Source organism: Petaurus breviceps, unplaced genomic scaffold, assembly GCF_028583685.1.
Source record: "Petaurus breviceps papuanus isolate PSGF00001 unplaced genomic scaffold, PetGlider_PUasm1.0 90763, whole genome shotgun sequence".
Classification (NCBI taxonomy): Eukaryota; Metazoa; Chordata; class Mammalia; order Diprotodontia; family Petauridae; genus Petaurus; species Petaurus breviceps.
The window spans coordinates 8,522,663-8,542,064 of record NW_027187340.1 but is presented as its reverse complement, the minus strand read 5'-3'; the positions used below and the strand labels follow the sequence as shown (position 1 = coordinate 8,542,064).

General features: G+C 37.6%; 1 protein-coding gene across 2 annotated transcripts in view; it reads left to right on the top strand.

Annotated features, from left to right (window-relative positions):
• The window catches only part of ZNF385B (zinc finger protein 385B), a 407,528-nt gene that overhangs the window by 217,805 nt on the left and 170,321 nt on the right, over positions 1 to 19,402 (top strand). The window contains exon 1 of one of the 2 annotated variants that reach the window (XM_069068560.1): positions 15,193 to 15,258. The exons of the other annotated variant lie outside the window; for it this stretch is intronic. The gene's annotated coding sequence lies outside the window, so the exon portion shown is untranslated. Of the gene's footprint in view, positions 1 to 15,192; positions 15,259 to 19,402 lie in introns of those variants that run through there. 2 annotated transcript variants of the gene reach the window in all.

The following is a 19,402-nucleotide window of genomic DNA, read 5'->3' as shown; positions in this document are numbered from 1 at the left end:
TCTCTCTCTCTCTCTCACAGACAGAAATACACACACAATTTTGCCCTTAATGACTATCAGATGAACTGACAGTCCAACAACAGTAACCTTCTCTACAGTGATATAAACTTAAATTCGGGGCCTCCAGATTGAATTTGTTGAAATGATCCTGCATCGGGCACATCCCACAAGAGGTTTTGTTCCTCTCTTGATCCTTTCTTTGTTTGGGGTTTTCTGTATAATGTGAGTTGCACTTGTGTTCCCACAGTCTGACATTACTGTATTTTTTTTCTGTTGTATTTCCCACTTTTCTAGCCTCACATAGTCTGGGCCTTGGTCCAACTGGATCACTCTGGGCTAGGGAAAATTTGGAATCAGTAGACTTCAGTCTCAAACCTAGTTGTGCTAAATAATTACAACCTGGTTGACCTTGGGCGATTCAGAACCACAGTTTTCTCACCTGTAAAGTGAGTGTGTTAGACTAGCTGGATGTTTTCTAAAGGCCCTTCCAGCTCCAGGTGCTGTGATTCTATCAGCATCATGAGTGGTACCCGTGCTGTGATTTCCCACCTCCTTGTCTTTGCTCATACTGTTCTCTATACTCAGAATTCTCTAATAGTTACAGTCTAATTGTTGACATCCTATCCAACCGTCAAGTCCCCAGTCAAATGACACTTGGTCTATTAAAAACTGTCCTTATTTTTACATATACCCTCCCATCCTGAAGGTGGAGATAAAGGCTCTCATCTAGTACGTTATACTTTTCAGGCAGATACAAGATACAATGGACAGAGCAGTGGGCCTGGAATTAGGAAAACCTGAGTTCAAATTCCATCTCTGACACTTCCTAGCTGTGTGACCATGGGCAATTCTCTTAACCTGTTTTGCCCTCAATTTCGTTAACTATAAAATTTGGATAAAACTATTATAAGGATCAAATGAGACAATATTCGTAAGGCACTTAGAATGATGCCTTAAGTAGGTGCTTAATAAATGCTTAATCCTTTCCCTTTCCATTCTTAAGCACTTATAATAAACTCCAGTAAGCAGAGATTGTTTCATCTATTGTGTTTGTATCCTAAATGCTGAGCCAAATTCCTGGCATTTATCAGGCTCTTAATAAACATTTATTGATTGACTGATATTCTAATTTGTTTATATCTTATCATCCTTTCTAGATTTTAAGTACCTTTAATAGGAAAACTGTTATGTAACAGTTAAATCCATATATATATATATATATGTATATATATAATATTGTTTTTCACTTGGAAATTCAAATGAAAGTAATAATAGTATTAATAATAATAATAATAGAATAATAATAGCTGACAAATAAATGCCTGTTGACATAGAGCACCTTACAGTTTTCAAAACACTTTAGAAAAATGATCACATTTGCCCTTCCCAGTAACCAAGGAAGGTAAACATGAGGAATCTAACCTCCCAAGAAATAAGATAATTCACATATAGTGACCAAACCACGGAGTGCCCGAGGCACAATCTAGACCCACATCTCTCTTGATTCCCAGTCTTGTGCTCCTCTCTTATCTAGCAGTCTGACTTTCTAAAGTACCGAATAAATGGGTTTTGGGGAGAAAGATAATGTCTTAGGTTTTCTTGGCATATGAGGATTTTCTGAGAGCCATGCATTAGACACATGCAGACATTGTCTATTTTATTGCTTTGAGACTAAGGATAATTATCCTTCCCTACTGCCAAGTCAATGTTTAATTAGAATCATAGAATATTCAAATTGCAAAGGATCTTAGAGGTCAATGAGTTCAATTAGTAAGGCTACTCTTTGATTGTTAGCTTTAACTTCTCTTTGCAAGAATATGAATGGTTCCCTTTACATTATGTGATGCATTTAATTTTTGGTTCAAGATGAACCATTCCATATCCTATGCTGGCATGGCTTTGAAAGCTCTTTTTATATCTCGGGTGTCAGTGCTATACCTACAGCTTCAAGTGGGTCTAATCATCTCCTCATGTCATTTCCTCTTCTTTCTTTTCTTGGAATCATTCTGTTTCTGATATCATTATAGCAAATAAATTGTGAAAGCTGTAAAACTGTGGGTATGTCATTTAATCTCTTGGAGTCTCAGCTTCCACACCTGTAAAATGGAGGAGGAAGGAAGCCCAAAAAACAATTTCTTACTTCAGAGGGTTGTGATGTTAATAAAGCATTTTGAAAACTTTAAATTATTATATTAATGTCAGTTATTATCATTATAATTTCATTCATTCAAACCAAGATCTCCCCAGATTCTATTTTAGATACTCTTCCTACTATAGCATACTTCTGCAGTAATTTATGGGATGAATGTATTTTGTGGGGCAAAGATAGGAACTGAATATAATTTGTTAAACACACACACACAAATATACACACACATGACACCCAAATACCAGAGCTAAGTCCTGCTCACAAAATTAGAGCAGCTATAGTAAAGTCAGAGTTAAAAAAGCTTTCTTAGTAGAAGAGTTTTGCTATTTGATATTATCATCATTGCTAACATTTATGTAGTACTTACTTTTTTCCAGGTTCTGAGCTATGTACTTTAGAATTACTATTTCATTTTATTCTTACACCAATCCCGGGAGGTAGATGTCATTATCATTTCCATTTTACAGAGAGGAAACTGAGGCAGGCAGAGAGGATTACCCAGGTAGTAAGTGTCTAAGGCTAGATTTGAACTCAGGTCTTCCTGATTCCAGGCCAGGTACTCATTGTGCCACCTAGATGCCTCAGAAGTATTCATATGAAGTATTAAAGCTTTTAGGTGGGGCTAAGGAAAATTAATGGGCCTCTCATTCATTGAGACGCACATATTTTTTTTTTGTGCTGGTATATTCAAAAGACAGCTGTTGACTGTATTCTCCATATTTATGGATGTAGCAGGAAACATTATTTTCTTCTACTTAAATTAAGAAATGAAACAAGTGGGTATATTCAAATGTCAGTTTCATAGTTTGCCTTTTCTTTCCCCTTCCATCATATATTTCCAAAGCTTTTGAGGATAAGACACTTGCCTGGACCATATCATTCTGTTTCCCACTAGTAGTCTGAATGTTGCTATTATGTGAGGAAACTTGGAGCTTGAAAAACAGAATTTTCCCCATATAGAGTTTATCTTTTCACATTTCCATTGCTGTATTACAGATACTTCAATTTTGTTAAGCAATTTAATGTTAGTAGCTTTCAACTTCTAGAAAAAGCTACAAAAATAAATTGTACCAATAGTCACTTTGGCACCTACATATGCAAAGACTTTTATAAGAGATGGAAAATTAAAATATAAGGTGTGTCTCTAACAAGAATTATTTTTAAAAATAAAGACAACCAAAGTTATCCATTAAAATAAGTGCTTTCTGCTTTCAAACAGAATTCAATCATAATTCAAAGTATTTTTGTAGCTCTTGGTAAAAATTGCCTTCAGAGTAAATTTTTTGAGTCACACAAGGAATTGTCTCATTATTTTAAGAATTAAAATCTAAGTCTCTACATATATATTAAGGAGTGTCTAATGGAAAGGACTGAGCTTAGCTTGAGATGGAGGTTCCTGCCAAGTTCCCAGTATGCTAGAATATTCACTTGTATTAACCATTACCAGAGCCCATGTTGGGCATGTAAGTCCTAAAACATAATTGTTGTGATAGCAAGCATTCAGTAAACAGCAGGAATGGGTCTGAATTGAGCTTTTTTTGAACAACTGTGAAAAAGTGCTTGAGGGCAGTGAGGTTTCTTGAGAATATTCACTCTTCTATGAGATGTGAACCATTCTTGGTTGATTCTTTTGGTATATGGAGTTACTAATGCGCATGCTTATTTCCTGAAACACCCATGAATCTGGTTTTTACATACTGTTATCATTACCCTTTATTGCATGCCCACTGTGTATAAAGCTCTGCCCTGTCATCCAGTGCCATAAAGCTGAAATGACAGACTTTGCTGCGGGAGATCAACTACTGAAAAGATCTTTACAAGCAAAACATCATAGGAGGGAAATACTTCAGTATAGAGCCATAGAATGGAGCTAACGTTTGAGTTGGCATATGGCCACACATTAAATGAAATCTCGGAAGGGTTTCTTGGGATTTGCAGATAAATGGAGACTATGGCTAGAGCAGGAGTTAGTCAGTGCTGGGGAGGAGCTTAGTTGGGTCAGGGAGCATCTCTGAGCTGGAAGGAGTGGGGGGGGTGTCCTTTTGGGTTGAGTTGTTAACATTGAACTTTTCTCTCAAGACCCCTATTAGCACTGTGTCAAAAATAGTTATGTCACCAAATAGTTTGGAAAAGGCTATTATGTCTAATTCCATCTAGGAATGTTATCTATAAATATTATCAGTTTTAAAAGTATATTCAGAATCTGTGGTGATTGAGTGGCAGCTGTATGCAAAGCATACCTTATGCATAGTTCTTATCAAAAAAGAAGTTGAAATGGAATATTCTTGAGTTCCATTCAATAAGCATTTATTAAGGACCTATTATATGCACTGAGTTCACTCCAATAAGCATTTATGAAGTACCTACTATGTGCAAGATATTAGATTGTAAAAGAGACAAAGGCAAAAATTCAATAATCCCTTACATGAAGAATCTTACATTTCTTTGGAGCAAGTGTTCTTTTTTCCTCCTAGAAATTCAGTAGAGGCAAACAGGTCATTTTGACACATAAGGGAGAAGGTCATATGTATGTACTGACCCACAAATCTCTTTTTCCCTTGCCCTTGAATAACTTCTTGCCATAAGATTAAGGCAAAGGAGAGAGGGAGAGAAAGAGATATACATTGCCAGCCTGGCAACCTAAAGCGTTGTCAGGTAGATGTGCTCAGACTGACATTTTTAGAAGGTAGCTCCTGCTACAGTAGAGGACCCTTCCTCTAACAGTGGTCCAACATTCCAGATAATTTCATGTCATTGGGGGAAGAGCTGGGACAAACCATTAGCAATGGCCACTTGTTCCTTGCTGCTGCTATGCTACTGCATCCTAAACTGGGACCAACAAAGAAAGAACCTGACAGATCTTGGAGAGTTATGATGGCAGAGGTGGAGACACAAGAGCTGGGATAAGAACAAGACTTAACATGGCAGAGCAGATGAATGAGCAAAAGTAGGCATGAAATTGGGCTAGACTAACAACTGCTATATCATATTATAAAACCTTGACCAGTGGATAAAGAAGGAAGGAAAGACCACTTGTTAGAAGAAAAGGAAAAAAAAAAAAAAAAAAATATATATATATATATATATATATATATATATATATATATATATTGTACCCCTTGCTGGTTAATTAATTGATAGCCTAATTTTCTATAGATTTGCCAAGAGCAGGGTATGAGCAGAGTCAGAACCAATATTGCTACTGTAGCACCTCTATCACCTGAGACATCTATCAAATACACAAGGCCCCTGGATTACTGTCACACCTTCATGATATGTAATTAGGAATTGTAGGAGGGGGGAATGGGTGTGATTTGTCATTTTATTATACTTTATTTTACTCATTTGTACCTTGGTTTAAAACACATATAGCATTTATAATTAATTAAATTGCATTTATTTAAACTATAAATCAAACATGTTTCCTTTATTCCAACTCAATGAAGTCTTACTGTATACACATTATTCCCTCAGTCCTCACAGTTGCAAAATTGTTTAGCTACTAAGAAGTTTATCCAGGGGTCACTTGTTTCATTTCATTTATAAGTATCTAAAAAAAAGTGTCAAACCTTGGAAGGCTACCAAGTTATTATTGTAAGGAATTCATGAATCCATATAAGTATCATATATATATATATATATATATATATATAGTAGTGAAATCTACATATTAAAAGGAGAAGGATGTGGAAGCAGACTTAATACTAGAGTTTTCTTCCCTTCCACTGGATTTTCAATTCCCAAAAGCTACAACAGAGTAGTAGCTGCTTCATTTGATGACTCATAATAAGTACCTTTTGCAGAATGTGTATTGCTATGGTTTGAATGCATGTAAATGCTTTTGTAATTAATAAAATATGAACTTGCTAAATAGAAAAAGTATGAAAAGTGTCAAAGTTACTTCTGTGATTCTCTCACTAATGTATATAAAGAAAAAAAACCACATACCTCAGATGTGACAAATGGGCTTTACTATTGATAAGAGAGTACGAAGGCTGCATGTATTCACAACACCAGACATTTAAATATTTTGTAAATTTCAAAGCAATTGAAATCCTCAGTTATTGCTCAAGTATCTCTTTTTACAGATGAGGAAACTGAGGCTCCAAGAAATCAAGTTTCTTGCCCATAGTCAATCAGTAAGTAGTTAAGTGCCTACTGTGTGTTAGGCCCTATGCCAACAAATTCTGCTTGTTGCTATACCGTTATCTGTCTCACTGAGATGTTTGATGTAGAACAAGGTCATGCCAACACAAAGTATCTCTCATATATTCTACAAAATATTCTTTTCATTCAGCAGCTAAAATTCAAAATGGGTTATCCCAAGATTCCAGCTTTTGTTTCTTTTGGTATGACCCTATTTGTATATTTCCAAGATTCTCTAGGATGAAATGTTGCACCTAATAGTTCTACAGCAGTGTGTGTAGTTGGTGTGTAGTTGATGTAATCCTTGCATCAAGGGGTCTACTATATCAGGCCAGCCCCAAACATGCTTCACTTTACTCTCAGATCATCTCCTCATCAGTCATCTTGCCACTGGACCAGAGACCATGCCCTGGAAGACTTCTTGTTAGTCATTTCAGTCATGTCCAACTCCTTGTGACCCCTTTTGGTGTTTTCTTACCAAAGACACTGGAGTGGTTTGCCATTTCCTTCTCCAGGTTATTTTATAGATGAGGAATCTGAGGCAAATAGGGTTAAATGACTTGCCCAAGGTGTACTATAATGTAATTGCCAAGGAAAGGCAACTTCCCAGGTTCTAAATACCAGCATAGGTGCTCTCCATTTTATTCAGTGACCAACCAAGAACAGAGAAGATCAAAACATGACATCATTCCAAATACAGCATTTACTAAATGTGATTAAATAATCTCCAAGGACTACCCCACCCCAGGACCTTCCAATCATTCAATCAATTACAAAATCCCGGGTCTAAATACTTCTCCACCCCTAGGCTATACCTTCATTTAGTCCACCACAAAGCCCCTCTTCTCAAATGGAGATTAGTTTCCAAACATAAGTAAAGTACCTTCATTTTTCAATCACAGAGCACAGAAAGGTCAAAAGTTCCCCACCCCTGGATCACAATTGAATCCACCCCAGAGTTACATCAAGTTTAAACACAGCACTTAATACCCAAATGGAGGTCTTTTCTTCATCTTGACTAGAGGCAAGTTCTCAACAATCTTAGTTCCTGGGGAGACAAGGCTTAGCAAGGCCACAAGATATATTGCCAGTCCCTTCATTAATTCATCCTCTGTCTGTAGAACAGTCCTAGAACCCCTGAAAACATTAGCAAAGCCCTCTCCCAGGATTTCTGTAAACATACAACAAGAAAATCCTTCTTCAGGGCTTCTGAAAGGTTCCCAGACCCCTGCAACAACAGCACTGTCCTTCACCAGTGGACAGTATTCACTCTCTGTCTGCAGGACAGTCTCAGGGCTTCTTAGCGAACAGCCAGGTTCCAGGACTTCTTCAACAGGACAGTCTTTCACCAGTGGACAAATCTGGCAAAACAACATCAAAACAGACAGACAAAGTACCAGCAAAACAGCCATGTCTCCTCAGTCCTTGGCAGCTCAGGGGGCAGGTCTCAAAAGTCCAGGGCGATTCAAAGTGGCCCCAGCAATCCTTCTCAGTCTCTCTCTCTGCCTCCACGTGGGTGCTGCTTCCAAAAAGTCCTTCCGCCTCTCTCTTGTCTCTCCAAATCTACGTCACCAGCTCCTCCCAGTTCAGGACTTTCTTTTCACATCAACAAGTCCATCCCACAGGTGGGATTAACAAGCTCTGGGTTTTAACACAATCAATTTGAAAACCAAACCAATACAGGGGGAAACTTTAAATGCCATCACTATCACACAAGGTTACATGGTTAGTAAGTCTGAGGCCAGATTTGAATGTAGGAAGATGTCTTCCTTACTTCAGGCCCGATTTTCTATGTACTGTGCCACCTTTCTCCCTGGTTACTGCCCTCAGCTTTAGCTCTCTGAGGTCTGCCAACTTACTCTGCTCCTCCGCTACCAATGTACATAGTCTTATTTCTAGTCCTGAGTATATTAAAGTTCGGTACTTGCTATCTGCTAAACTGCTGAAGCCAGAACTGGGACCAGTGAAAATTGTTATCCTGCTCATAATAATAACAGTACATCACAAAGTAGAGGGATTGGCACATGATTGTGGGGCTGGGTCCATACCCCACAGCACATCCTTGACATGAGCTCAAGAGGCAGCTATGATGAATGGAATTCAGACTTCAGCAGTCTGAAAGAGAAACTCAGAATTGCCTTTTAACTGTATGCAGAACAAAGTCTAGCATATTTTCTAAGATATTGGCAGGAGTGACTTTTAAGATTTTTATTATTATTATTATTTTGCAGTTGATAATATTTTGTATTTATAGTGTGTCTTTCATCCCAAAGAAGCAAATCCCAAGGTATTTTACTGAATACACATTATGGTTTGCAGTGGTGAACATCATAGTTACCATGACAACCATATTCTTAATCTCTCTTTTTGCTAACTTATAACTTTTTCCCCCAAATATCTTTCCTTTGAACTGAAACTTTCTACACTTGAACTCTAGCAAAATTTTGGCTTTTAAAAATTTATTTCTTCACAATGTGAAAGGTTGAATTAATCCTTTTTGGATAGCTTTGTGTTATGGTGTGAGTTTTTGTTATAATCTGTATTGTCACATTTCATTTTGAAACTTCAAGCTTATCTGAACCAAGATGAAACCCTATTATCCAACCTTCTTTTGGGCTGTGACACTTGAATTTGATATGTGTGTGTGAGTGTGTATGTACACATATATATATACACACACATATGTATATATGTTACATCCAATGCTTGAAAAGTTTTATTGTCTCTGGATCACATTAAAAGGCCTAATAGGAGGATACTAGGACAAGCCATCTATTAGTAAGTTATATAGATGAATGACAAAATAAGAGCTAATAATAATAGCTCAAAATTTATATAGCATAACGATAAAAATAGCTAGCATTTTTATAGATATTGAAGGTTAGAAAGCACTTCAAAAGCATTATCTCATTTTATCCTGAAAACCACTTTGGGAGGTAGGTGCTATTATTTATCCCCATTTTACAGATGAGGAGATGAAGGCAAACAGAGCTTAAGTTATTTGCCCAGGGTGACACAGCTAATAAGTATCTGAAGCTGTATTTGAACTCGGGTCAGGGAGCAATGACCAGAAACAGTCTGACCTGATATAGAAGGTCCCATGAGCCACCCAGCAATAAGGAAAACTCTTCATCCACCAAGCCACCTAGCTACAGAGACAGGAACCCAAGGAGACCTTGGACTTGAAACTTAGTGGGACGATGCTATAAAGGAACTGATGTAAACTGTGAATTCAATCCCCCTACCCTTATCAGAAATGGAAGTATAAATGGAGTGAAAAGAATTTCTCTATATTCTTGCTATACCTTTAGAGCAAATATGCCTTTTTAAAAACCTAATCTAAATGTTAAGTGGTTAAATGGGACTAGGGTACAGGAGATCCCTAGAATTTGGAGAATACTGTTGTTAGGGGTTTGAGCCAATGGCAGAGAGACTACATGCCTGCAGATCCCCATGAGCATAACAGAGAACCCTGATGGAGAGAAGACATCTAATGTACATGGCCTTCAAAAGGCCATGGGGAACTGGGTAGCACTTTAAGTTTTGCAAAGTACTTTATCTTATATTACTTGATCAAGATTTCTAAGTAGTAATGACTGAAAAACAGAAAAATAATTGCTAACAGATCACCAGGCAAAATTTTATCCAAGCCTATTCTGCTGTTTACCACGTATGTGGTTAGGGACAGGGACACGGTGGTAGAATGGAAAGGGTTCAGGCTTTTGAGTCAGAGAACCTGGGTTCAAATACTATCTATGTCAATTACTACATTGTGACCTTGGGTAAGTCACTTAATATCTCTGAACCTCAGGCTGTTCTTTTGTAAAAATAGGGGTGAGAAGCTATACTAGAAGACTTCTAAGTCCATGATTTGGGACAAGTAACTTCACTTTTCTGGGTCCTGGTACCCTTATCAGTGAAATGAGGATAGACTAAATGATCCCCGTTTTGTTCCTTCCATCTCTGAATACCATAACCCTATGAAACAAATTCAGCGGGTGACATAGCTGAGGGGCATGGCATCAGCTATGCACATCTGCTTGATAGGAAGTAATCTTTACTGAGCAATGACTTTCTCTGCTTATTTGAGGTAAAAGACTACTTGTCCCAAGTAGCAAATGGTCTCCCAACTATGGCTCTAGATGAAGAGTTTGGAAAGGGCGGCTTTAATATTTTCTAATCTTGTGGTTATTAGTCTTTACATGACAGTTAAGTTAGTACCACTAACCCAGTAGGCTCCAATAAAGACTGTTTTAGACTGATGGGATGTTAGAGCTGGAAGGAATTACTGACTGACAGACTGTCCAAATACAAAAACAAGGGGAAAAACATATTTATGAGTGTTTAGGGATGGAAGCTGGAAACAAAGATCAGATAAGCTATACTAATATCCAACTTAAATAGGAGCATCTGTAGAATTTGGTTCAAAGATCATATGTACAAGAGAGCACCAAGTGATCTCTTGGGAACAGTCAAACATCTATCTCCACCATTATGGCTCATAGAAGCTACGATGTGCCCTAGGTCACACAAGCACTAACCCAAGTCATTTGACTGTAAACCCTGGACCAGGACCCTTTCCACTCTGCCAATGTGTCCACAGGGATTATGATCTCCTTGTCCTACTCCTTCTTTAACTGATCCTTTTCTGCCTCTTTCACTCACTTTTCATCCTCTTTATGACCTTTTAAAATAAGTGTTCCACAAGATTCTATCTGGTCTGTGTGTGTGTGTATGTGTGTGTGCGTGTCCATCCATCTCCCAGAAATTTCATTCATTTCATTTCCAACTCTTCAGATACTGTCTCTAAACACATAACAACAATAGCCATTTGGATGGAAGTCTCAAGTGGAGTGACTAGGCTGTTCAACATTTTTATCCATTGATTATCCAAAGGCATAGATCATATGCTTGTCAACTATGCAACTGACAGGAACCTAAGAGGGATAGTTAAGGCATCAGTTGAGAGATTCGAGATCTAAAAAGGCTTTGATAGACTGGAACAATAGACCAAATTGAAGAGAAATTTTATTAGGGATAAATGTAAAGTTATAACCTCAACTTCACAAGAATAGAGGCCATGGGCAATTCCAACAGTTCCCATGAAAAATACCGGGGGGGGGGGGGAGTTGGTAACTAAAAGCTTAGCATGAGTCAACAAGGTCATATGGCAGCCAAAAGTGTAGGCTGAAGTAAGATGCATTATGGTCAGAAAAGAATTCATAGTTCTCTTTCCTGGTAAGCCAATATTTGTAGAAAAGACTGAGAATGTCAGGAAAGGATAATTAAAATGGTGAGAAGACTAGATAATATGCCCTGCAAGGATTGTTTGAGGAACTTGTAAATGTTTGACATGAGGAAGAGAAAATGGCCACAAAGCATTGCCCAAAAAGTCTTCAGTGATTATCAGTGGGCTTTCTGGTTAGCTCCATAAGACAGAGCTAGAAGCAGTTGGTAGACTTTTTAGATGTAGACTTGTCAGAAAGTTTTTTCCTTACATCAGTTAGAGCTGTCCCAAAGTAGAGTAGGCAACCTCAGGAAGTGGGTTAATGAATTCCCCATTACTGGAGATCTTCAAGCAGAGGCAGGATAACCACTTTTTGAAGAATGTTGTAGAAAGGATTCACAGCCAGTGACTGGTTGCAGTCAGGTTGCCTATGAGGTCCAGTCAGACTGAGATTCTGAGTCTTCCAAATCTCTGTCTTTAGCTTCAGTTTCTCCATTGAGATTCGGGTTGATATTGCCTCTGCCAGAGAGGTAGAGGTATCTCACTGGCACCTCTAACACAACTTATCCAAAACTGAGCTTATCTTTTCCAAAAAACCCTAAATCTTTTCTTCTCTCTGGATTAGAAGATCATGAAGGCTCATAGATTTTGAGCTAACACATTTCTTAGATATGTTCTTCTCTAATCCCCTCATGTTACAGAAGAAGGAAATTGCAAACCACTCCAGTGTCTCTTCCAAGAGAACTCCAAATGGGGTCACTAAAACAACTGAACACCAGCATCATTATAGAACATCAGCTATAATCATTATATAAAAGCACCACCTCTTGGGGCGTCTAGGTGGCGCAGTGAGTAAAGTGCCTGTCCTGGAGTCAGGAGGACCCAAATTTGGTTCCAGCCTCAGACATTTAACACCCACACAAAAAAACTAGCCGTGTAACCTTGGGCAAGTTACTTAACCCCAATTGCCCTCCAAAAAAACCAGAAAAAAGCACCACCTCTTACCTGAAGACTTTCCTGGTGCCCCTTGCTGCTGGTACCTTCCACAAAATCACCTTGCATCTATTCTGTACCTACACACATATGTATATGTTGTCTTTCTTGCTAGCATTTATGTAATGTTTTGAAGCATACAAACCACTGTACATATGCCATCTCCTTTAATCCTTATAATGACCTTGTCAGGTATATGCTTTGTGCTCTTTCTTACCCATGACAGAACTGAGTCTGACAGAGTTTATGACTTGTTCAGCATCACAGCTTGTGATTTGAACTTAGGTCTTCCTGACTCTTAAGTCCCTCCGGGTTACCTACTATATCCATTATGAATATTGGCTCCTTGAAGAGAATGACTGTTTTCATTTTTTTCATTTATTTTTCATTCATCTTTTTATCTCCAGCACATAGTAGGGAGCCTGACAGATGATAGACATTCAATTAATGCTTCTTGATTGATTTTGTTTGCATCTTATCCTTTTCTTTCCTGTAGCTTAGTCTCATAAGGGGATACCATCTTAATTTTTTTTCTTCTTTCAGTTCCAAGTACAGGGCTCTGTACACAAAAATAATATAATAATAATAATATTAATAAATATATAAATAATAATAATCTTAATAAATATTTGTTGAAGGAATGAATGGACTCAGCATGGGTCACATCAAGTTTAAGGTGTTGGAAGGGCAGATGAGTGGAAGTTTTCCTCTGCTTATACTATGCCAACTGTTTGAAATACTCTCCTTGCAATCCTCCATTATATTGTTCTATCATTTTCCCCATCACCCAATTTCTACACATTTTAATCCTACTTGTCCTTCAAGGCCCATTTAAAATATTTTCTTTTCCATGGACCCTTCTCTGTCTTCATTCATGCTGGTCCCATTCTTCCACTGCTGAACCAGAAATGTTCTCTACCTCCTCTATACCCCCACAGAAGTCTGCTGTTCCTTCATCATTTTTCATTATCTACCTTATAGCTTTTTGTGCATATCTTCTGGCCACTTTTACTTGACTGTAAGCTCCTGAAGGGAAGGAACTATATTTCTTTCCTCTTTATATTTTTCCTAGGGCTAAGCACATGGTGAGTGTTCAATAAACTAGTATTGAATATGGAAAAGTCCCTATATCAAATGACACTGAAGAATCTGCAATGGTAAATTCCACTGGGGACATTTTGTTTTCCTATGTGTAACTTTCTCACATAATAGGAACATTCTGTCTTCCAGTGGAATGGAGAATGAATGATTTAGTCCAAGGGAGTGGCTCACTCTCAGAGTATTTAGAAATACATGTGGAAAGAAGGGGGAAAAATGGTCACACTGGCATTCAACAAGGTCCTCACTTGGATGAGAGGCTTTTATTAGGAATGGAAGTGTGAGAATGAGGAATGAGAGGAAGTTCGATGGTCAAATATGGTCAGATACAGTCAAAAATAGAGGTTAAAAAAAAAGGAAAACATAATGAGGAATCTCAAAAGTTGAAAAGTAAGAGTTAGCATATCGAAGAGGAAAGGGTATAGTGGATTCTGAGAATATATAAGTCTAAATCTTGACTTTGCTACTCACTCTTTGTGTAACGTTGCTTGGCCTTGTCACTTAAACTTTGAGGGCTGGACCAGAAAGCCTCTGAGATCCCCTTCAGCTGTGTGCCTTTAGCCTGTGAAATCTCCCTCCACCATTGAACCCTATTTGAATGATGAAGCAGCAACACTGAAGAGCTTTGTAAGGGTAGAGATTGGGAAAAGGCATGACATTACCAAAGATACCTCCTGCCAGCAATGAAAAGCCATCTGCATACCCTAACAGTTCAGCCTGCTGCTAGTGAGGAGAGGGAGGGTTTCCCTGGCTTCCTTCAAGGCCCAGCTAAAATCTCACCTTTCGCAGGAAACCTTGGTCAATCCCTTTTAATTTTAGAGTCCACCTTCTATTGATTATTTCTCATTTATCCTGTCTCTTTCTTGTTTGTATTTCATCTCTTTGATGTCTCCCCCATTAGATGGTGTACACCTTGAAGGCAAGAAGTGTTTCTTTGTATCCTCAGGGGCTTAGCACAACACATAGTGGGTAATTAGGTAATGCTCATTGACTGAGTGAATGACCCCAGATGCCCAGAGTTAGACTTTCTATTTGGTTCTGCTTCCTCAGTACACAATTTATAAAAATCTTAAGGTGGGGAGGGGGGAATTATTTTATGAATGATGGTATATGAATGAGGCTTTAAAAATCATGGTTATATCCTTCATTGCTCTTCACCTAATTTAGTATATATAGTCTGCTAAGACTGAAAGGTGTTCTTAACATTATCCATTTCTCTGTCTGCCCATAAAGGCTACACTTACATCATCCATGTACAGGGTTTCTAACCTGGACTGGGAAAGATCATATAGTCCCATTTGAAAGGACAGAAACAATGGCCCTTGGGAAAAGAGCCTGGCTTTGTTACAGCCCTACCTATCAGCATGGGGTGACTTTGAACCATGCATTTCTCCTACTAGTTTCAAAACTACTCAGGTGACAGATAACATCAGCTCACAATGGGCTCTGGCCGTGACAGCAATCTGTTTTAGTAACTGAGTCAACCTTAGGCCGCGTGCCATTTGCTGGCTCATGTCATTTGTGAAGGTATTATTTTTCCTGCCCTGGACAAAGAACATAGGGGCTTAGATTTACAAAGCCATAGAGACAATCCGAAATGAGGAGTGTGGAGAGTTTTCTGCCCTCGCGTCACAGAAAAGAACAGGTATTCTAATGGCTTTGAACAAACATGAGTTGATGATAACTGTATTAGCACAATTTCTGTTTGGCAGCGTTGGGTTCTTTAGGACACAGAGCAGCGTCTATGGGTGTGTTCTGATGGAATTATTGTATCATTACTGAAATATTTATCTAGGGTCATTTGGGTTATTGCCAGCAGCATTCACTTACTTGTTTATAGTTAACCTTGAGCTGTTTAATAGCAGTAACATTATTAAACAAAAGATGCAATTTAACATAAACCTATATGCCCAGAGTTTAAAGGTAGGAGGAAAGCAGACCTAAAGAAAAAAAAAAAGCTAGGGGTGGGGTTGGGGCTGGGGTGGTGGTGGGCAGAAAATATTAAGAATTTTCACAAGTACTCTCTTCCTGTTCTTGCCAGCTTAAACCTGGCTCCTTAATCTCAATTTCTTCCTTCCTTTTTAAGGAACCTTTTTCTCCTCAAAAAGTCATCACTTTAAAAACTATCTCGTAAAATCATTTCCTTCATTTTCTTTTCTTACTCCTTTTTCATATTGTCTTCTCCTGTTTCCAATGGAAATTGGTGCCTTGTGGAATACTTCACCAAGGCATAACCTAATAAATCCTCTCAGTCCTGTGATGAGGGGAACCTTCTAGGGGAATGGAGATGAGCGAGAAAAGTGGGCTTGGAAAGGGAAAAGGATCAGGAGCATTTTCTATTGGCAGGTGAGTTTTTTGATGAAAGATTCAGTCACTTTACTGACTCTCCTAACTTTGTGCCTGTGATAATTTTGCCTTCTTCTCTCTGCTACAATGTTTATCATTCTTTTCATTTTATATTAGTTAGAGATGTAGTTATAGGTTTTAAACACTATGTCGGCAAAATTCTAGCTGCCATAGATTTGAAAAGGAATAAATTATATGGATCATTATTGGGGATTTTTCTGATGATTTTGGGAAGAAAAGCCATCTTATAAGGAAAATATAAATAAAAATGAATAATAAAAATATAATAAATATAAATAATCCACTCCTACTTTGAAATGCAACGGTCACACAGTGACAGGGATTACTGTAGCAGCACCAAAAGCATTTTATTTTTTTTATGTAGTTTCTTCCATTCAAGTGCTAACCCTGCTCAGCATGTGGGGTCAGATTAAATCAAGCATGTTTCAGGAGATATGAATATAGCTTATATAGTGTATGAAGATAAATTTCCCAAGTTATATTTCATATATAATATATATTATTCACATAATAGCTTGAGAAAGTAAGATTTCACAGATCAGACTTTTTCTTCCCCCATATGAACAAGAAGTACAAATATCCATAGGAAAATATTCCACTTTGTCATAATTGAAAAAAACCTTTTAATTTTAGCAAGGAACTTAATTGAATCCCAAAGCAGATATTTACTTCATTTTTCTTTCTAACAGTAACTCTTTGTGGTTGGTTGTGTAAATAAAGCTCATTGAAAAAATGGATTTTAGAATTCCCCAGGTAGTTTGTAATAGACAGTAATCCCATATGAAAATTCATACTTCTTCTATAACATGTTCAATATAAGACTGTAATGATTTTGAGGAGCCATTAGACTCCACTGTCAATAAGAGAGACACAGAGGAGGTAAGTATACTATGACTAGAACCACCAAATCCTTCTGTAAGCAGTTTGTAGATGAAGCTTTCGATTAAACTTAACATATTTTCAGTTTAATATGTTATCTTGTTAATAATTCACATAATCAAGCATCCCCACCTGGGTTGTGAAACAATACATCTTTTGTGGTCCATTTTGCCTATTTAAAAAATTCCACAGTCCAAAGACTTTTGTAATATGCTGTAATGCCCATTTTTTTTTCCAATCGTTGCATATTACTGGTTGTGGTAGAGTGAAATCAACTGGGGAGTATCACTTGTCCTGTCTTGGCTATCCAACAAAGTCTCAATAGAAAGTAAGTTACCAGGGAGCAAAGATACTTTCATTTTTTTATCATTATATTCCCAATTCCTGGCACTGAGCCTGCTACATTTTAAGTCATTCAATATAAATTTGCTGATCAATTCCCCCCTAAGGATAGATTGAAATGTGGAAACTCTTTCCTAGTTCAATCTAGGGCAGAGGCCTCAACAATAGAAGCCAATAGGAAACAAGCATCCCCACCCACCTTTTCAGAACTCTATGCAGCAATCACAGCCAATATTTGGGTAGCTTAAGTCTGCTGTGCCAAGGACATCACCATTGGCTGCATCATTCCCAGGATGCTGGCTGGGAAATATTGTCATAAAATAATTCAAGGTTTTGAAGAGCCATAGGTTTTATGAGAAAAAAAGCCATAAGAAGCTTAAGAGCTATGGCCTCAGCACAGCTGTGGAGATGCAATTGTGAATTTTTATCCTGTAATATATTAAAGGTATATGATAGGCTTTCCAGTAATCATATGCAAATCCATGCCTTACAATTTACTAAGCTATGTTTCTCCTGTTCTCTTTAACATTCATATCAGAATGTGATTGTGTTCACTTGGGGGGAAAAAAGGTTCCTAAATACTGATTAATCATTTCAATATAAATTCATATTTGTTTCTATCAGTTTAGATTTAAATACAATTTGATGTATTTTCATGAACACTGCAACGAGATATATTGTATTTTACTTTATTATCTGCATTAGAGGAGGATATGGTACAGGATGCAGTAAATCCTGAATCTGATACCATTTGTGACTTTGGGCAAATAACTTCACTCCTATGTAACCTCATTTTTGTTTTATCTATCAAAAGAGAGTTAGATTAGAACTACAGGATCCTTTCTAGCTCAAAGATGTCATAGGAGTTTCTCAAATTTCATCTTCTCATTCTTAACCAGTTGGGTGATTTTAGAATCACACAGTTATATGGGAATTCAGAAGCTTTCCAATCCAAACCATACTTGAACAAGAAAACTCTCATCCAGTTTGAAGATTTCTAGTTGGGGAAAGGGGAGAGAATACTGTTTCCCAAAGCTACCTTGCAAATAAATTTCTGAGAAAAAGACATTTTTGATTGATGAGGGTTTCGGCTACCAGATTTATTCAGAATATTTAGTTATATTGGTCATGACTATGCTTGCCATGGGTTAATGTTAGTCATTTAGGGAAATTCCTTTTTAAATTGGGTATTCCCTCTATTTGTTTTTTCTAGAGAAAATATTAGAGTAGGAGGCTCTTAGCTTTTTCCTTGCTGAAAGTATTCCTTTACTAACCAGAGAAGAGCTTTATGAATCTGTCATAATCTATAATGTATATGTAGATACCTGATTTGTGGGAAGTAGCTTTATTTTAAATTGTTGATCATGGTGAAGATGTTTTTTCAGCCCCTTTTGGGATGACTTTAATACTTTGGAGCTATGATCTCATTGATTTCATCGTTCCTTCCAGTGATGGTATTTCCTCATAACCTGTCAAAGTCTACTCATTCTGTGTGATTCTTATTCATATCTTCTTTGCATAAATCTGTCATTGGCCTCATGGGCTCTACACAGTATTCCCTATATGTATCTTGATGTTGCATGGATGCCAGTAGAACCCTATGGATATCCATCCCTGGTTCTGGGAAAGGGATACCCTTTCCCTGATCTTGAATTTCTTTGATAACATCCTTGATTCTGCTTCTTCTGCACAAGTCATCCTTCAAAACACAAGGTTGCCTCCTCACAGCCACCATGTGCCTCTCTGTCTTTTGCTCTCAACTTTCATTCTGTGAAGAGTGATGTTCCATGAATCACATACATACATCACCCAAAGAATAATGATGGCCAAATGATGGGTCTCTCTAGGATCCTTGATGGACAGGAAACCACCTAATCATATTCTGGTTATGACACTAAGTAGTTGAATATCCTCATTTAGAGTGCTTCTGTGTATGCTGGGCCTTCATTTGTCTTAGGGAAAAAAAATAAAAGCTGATACTTAGGATCACAGGACTGGAACGTTACCCAAGGGAAGTAACCTTATTTCAGGGTCAAGAGAAGAAAGATTAATTGCCAGATTTTGGCAACCCATTTAACTGATTTGTTTCTCTATTTCTCCATTGATTTAAAATGGAGGTGATTCCTTTAGCTCTGACTCTCAAAGATATTGAGGGCCATGATAGAACATCTAAAAGCTCTTTTAAAAAAAAAAAAAAAAAT